At 35.9% G+C, this 4,950-nt stretch overlaps 1 long non-coding RNA gene across 1 annotated transcript; it reads right to left on the reverse strand.

The window, feature by feature from the left end:
• Positions 1-1,000: 1,000 nt before the first annotated feature.
• On the reverse strand, positions 1,001-4,510 carry LOC121315305. Its single transcript, XR_005950235.1, has 3 exons — positions 4,419-4,510; positions 3,343-3,410; positions 1,001-1,895 (listed from the first exon to the last, which is right to left on the reverse strand). It is a non-coding gene; the product is annotated as an uncharacterized LOC121315305 (long non-coding RNA).
• Between the last annotated feature and the right edge of the window lie 440 nt (positions 4,511-4,950).

The following is a 4,950-nucleotide window of genomic DNA, read 5'->3' on the forward strand; positions in this document are numbered from 1 at the left end:
TTGATCAAACTACTTCCAGCTATTTAATAACATTTGGTTAAAGTGTCTTAAACTGCAGTAAAATGTATTTTGTGAGACACTGTAAAACAAAGTAAAACAAAGTTTAGTAAATCACAAATGAAATCAAAGCAGTGCAACAGTTTATTGACCATGAATTTATCTGAAATGGAAACAAGTGTACCTTTTGTATGAGATTTTAAAATAAATGTTCTAACATGGACAGGACCAGCAAGTCACTCATTTTGGAGAATTTTTAAAGTACACATTGTTCCAGAAGAACAAAGAATATTCCAAATTATTCCGCTTGATCGTGTTATTGTATAAATTGGGTCTATTGATGTGCAAATTTGTGTAATTACTCTACTGTTGCTGCCTTAATGTAGATATATCAGAAATACTTATCTCAGTGTTGGCATAACACTGTGTACCTTATGAATTCAAGTATCAGCAGGATGTTTAAGCTTTTGTTGAGAATGTGGCAAGTTTCCAAGTTGCCCTGGTATGACGTTTGTCTTTCTTAAAGATCAGGAAGGCAGTTGTTCCCTGGGTTTAGGAAAACTATGTATAACCTGATTATGCTGTATGCATTCCCATACGGGTGCAGCCAGCACATGCTGGCAAACCAGGGCAGGTAGAGACAGGAAGCCCCCAAAGGAGGATGTTGAAAAGATTGCTTATCTTACAGTGTGACTATGTGCAGAAAAGTTCATATGAATATATGTTTGCAATAATAATTAGATTAAACCAGAAATCATGATTTAAAATACACAAATGTTGTTAAGCTAGTATTTTACTATAAAATAAATACAGGTTAATATGGAAGACAAAGGTACAGAGAAATGTATAATATATAAGTAAAAACATTTTTTACTTATATAAATCTTGCTGCTGGAAATTCCATCAGGCTGCCACACACTGAAAGCCCCTTTTAAGATACAGTATTTAGTTATTTACGTGTGCATATAGGGTTACCAGCTTTTCAGAGTGACACCTTAAAAAAGCAGCATATAATAAGACAACAATAATTGAAAAATTAAACAGGTGTATTTATTGAGATCATAACAGTTTTCTTTCTATGGTCACCTAACCAAAACACATTGCAACATTTTTTTATCTTAATATTATTATGTTTTTAATACAATAGCAACACCGGAACGATTTATCAACAGCACTGTTTCCGACTGAGATAAAAAAAAAATGAACACTGAAATCCCAGTTTTCTGGTACCCCTACAAATAAGTGTGCATGCTAGTTCAGAAAGAACTTTTGTCCCTCATCTACAGTCTGTAAGTGAAGTTTTTTTTAAGCTTCTGTTTGTGATCTGCTGACACATTCTATAATGTATGTGATGTTGCTGACAACTATTGTGGGATTAATGACACAGACCAATAATTGCTTGCACACCTCTATAGCGTAACACCAAACAAAGTACTCAGCTGCATACAGTCATACACTATACTGTAAGCAGATCAAAGAAGCAATCATGCTACCTACTAAAGATATGCCAATTGCAAATAACTCACAGTTAAATAATTGAATTAGCTTTCCAAACCCCCACCCCCTAAAAAAGATCCATATGCCTCCTTCACACAGTAAAATGATAACGGCATTTTAAAAAGGTGGAAACAGAGCCTAATTGTACTGTATTGAGCAATGTTCTTATGCTGCACATTCATTACAGAGTTAGTGAATGCCAAGAAATTGCTCAATTTTTATTTACTTAAAAATTCTGGCACAGTCTGTAAGGGCGTTTGCCCTGAAACTAAACACAAGCTAATTGTGTGACTCATAGACCTTATAGGTGTACTCCAGGGATTTCAGCAAGACATCCTGTTTGTGCAGAGTATTGTGGAATTTGCTTGATTGTTGTTAACTGTTTCATCACTACTGCTGGCCTATTTTTAGAGTAAAAAAACAAAACATATGTATGTTACATTTTTTGCAGGAAATACAGAGGGGCCATTATACTTTAGATAAAGTGTAGATAAAGATACAATGTATTTCCAGGCTTGACCTACTGCTGCTTTCTAAACAGGAAGAAAATAGCACAAAGTTTACTACATTTTTGTTACAGTGCAAACATTATTAATCAGGGCACCAACCCAGCACAGTCCAAACTTTAATTGCACCATAATGAATAATTAAAATGCAAAATGTCATGCAGGAATGCACCACTCTCTATTGCAGATCGAATTCAGACATTTTTCCACATAATTCAAGGACACTGTATTTTAACTTGAACTGTAACCTTCCAAAAGTATTTTTACATCAGTGGGGTTGTGTTCAGAAAATTTGCAAAATATGCTTGTCAAATTCAGTACATTTCTAGTTTCTAGAAAAAAAAGAGATTGCACTTCATGCTTGAAGACTAATACAGCATAAAGCTCAAAATGTACCATGTGGCACATCTCCCACTGCAGTAAATAATAGAAGAATTGTCTGTTTAATTTGCTTGTTGCTACAGTTCCTTTGTTCAGCATAGCCCCATACCCAAGGGATTTCAGTATACCTTGGAACATTCCAGATATAAAATTCCTTAAAACCCATCTCACATTACTCCTTCTGGATCCAGCTTGAAAACAACATTTTTGATCATAGTGCTTTCTGCATTTGTGCTTGGAATGGACAGTAATCTTTAATGGTAAATGATTTACTTACCTCCTGTTTTTTTAAGTTATATGTTCGATGATTGTACAAAAAAAGATAAGCAACACCAGCAATTCACTTGTCACCATAATGAAATAGGAACAAATTACAGTTATGCAGAAATTTGCAGTATTTTGTATGTGCAGACAGCATTCACCATTTGGTTACTGATAAACTTGGAATACAGTTACTGTATTTTCTTTATGTTCAGTCAAGGGCTCACTTGTGCACCAAAATGTATGCTGCAGGGTTCCACAATTGTCAATTTTACAGTAAGTTATAAGTCCTTGGTAAATCTGTAAATGTTTGCATTCTTCATGCCTTCTCTGCACTCTAGTCCACCAGCTGCTGGCTTACCATTTCATTTACTTATTAGTAGTTTTAGCTGTGTGTTCTTTTTGTTCATATTTTTGTTGTTTTTGTACACTGATAACAATGGCAATGAAAAAAGAGTTAATATTTACAATGTGCACTTGTTGGGTAATAACATTCTTAAATATATGCATGCACCGCGTATATAATTCTGCTGGGAAAAAAAAAAACAAACTAAAGAGTGAATCTGGTCACTGGTCACTTTAAAGTCAAAAATGTTTAATCTGTAACTTTCATCCACATCTTACACCCTGCTGCCCCCAGCCTTTTTCATCCTAACTGCAGTATTCAAATACAAGTTTTACTCAAGACTTTCTTACCTACCTACTTAGGTTGATGCATTTCCCCTTCTTTTATCCCTCACTTGCTAGGATCTTTCCTCAGTAGATATCCTGTGAGATAAAAATTAAATTATAATAATATTAACTCCTTAATCCAGATGTTGTACTGTTTTGGACAGTGGTTTGGTGTTGAAGATTTAATAATATACTGTAGCATATTTTGACAACTTTTTTGGTGTTACTAACAGACTGATTAACTTTAATCTGACCTTCTGGCTGACAATTGATTCTTCGTTACCTGTACTGAAAGTACACTTGGAAGTCTTTTCATCAGTATATGTATGTAAATAATGTACAAACATATCCAACGTTAGGGGTATAATTATAACATTACAGAAGTCAGTCGGGTGCCATGATAAAGAATGCCACCGTGACCAAACCCCGCAGTATGTAGAACAGCATCTCATAACAAATGACTATGAAACATTTCAGCAAGAACAGTGGGTCCCAAAATAAATCCAAACTCTGAAAAGGTAGGCCTACAAGTAGATCAAGTCTTCCTAATGCTACCCCAGAAAAAACCTTCAGACAATCAGAAAGAAGAACTCATGCAACAGTATGTACTGTACTAAGACAGCAAGTTTATTTGCAGTTGGATAAGCTGTCCTTAGGATACACAAAAAAAGTTTCATACATATGGATAGAATGAACAGATGTATTTGTTATTGATGTGTCCCACAACTCCACACTTAAAAACAGAAGCATTTCCCTAATATGAATCTAAATTTACAGCACCACAAGCAGCACAGTTGTGTCAGACAAAGCAGTAACTGTAGCAAATTCATGTTCCATTATCCAGTTCTGTATATCTAAAAAAGGAATACACTGTGTGGAGACTAATATAATTTCTGTCTGAAAAAAAGCAGCTTAGTAAGAGCCAACAGAAAACAAATTCCCCCCCCTCCTCTTCAAACAACCATTGACTCTTACAAACACACACGTTTCAACTAAGGAACCTGAAGGCCAGTCTGTCCTGATTTCCCAGCTACAGAGTTCAGGCATGAGGCCCTACCAGGGAGAAAACTAGAAAAATAAAAAAATTCAACAAAATCCAAAGACCGTATTTCTGTTCTCATGTGTTTATGTTTAGACCCTCTGGGTATGTGCAGACAGCATTCACTTTTTCTTTACACAGGAAGGCAGGACAGATGTTCCCGAAATGAGGCCTCTCATTTCCGTGTTTTCCCTCCCACCCATATGAGCCTGCCCAGGCTTGCTAGGCATCACTAATACTGCTGCTTTGTTTTTCCTGAAACCAGCTCCAGCAGGAGGGTCATTTGCGGGCCAGCTCTAAATGAGAAATACTTGGCCCAGTGCCTTGGCATCTAGACAAATCCACCCTTTTGAAAAGATTACTGTGCTATGGCCTCCAAACAAATGTGAACCCGTCAGCTCTGCCAGATCTGCTGACTGAAGCGAAATGCTGAATGGCTGCAGTTTGAGAGCATGTTTACTTTGGCTTTTCAAAAAGTTTCCCTCATTTTAGTTTTCTTTTTTTTTTTTCATTTTATTTTCGAAGTTTGTAGACTACGGATATTGCTGCCAAAAAGACCTAACAAGATTTTTCCATCCACTAAAACTGTGTATATTC

The sequence above is a fragment of the Polyodon spathula genome, chromosome 5, assembly GCF_017654505.1.
Source record: "Polyodon spathula isolate WHYD16114869_AA chromosome 5, ASM1765450v1, whole genome shotgun sequence".
Classification (NCBI taxonomy): Eukaryota; Metazoa; Chordata; class Actinopteri; order Acipenseriformes; family Polyodontidae; genus Polyodon; species Polyodon spathula.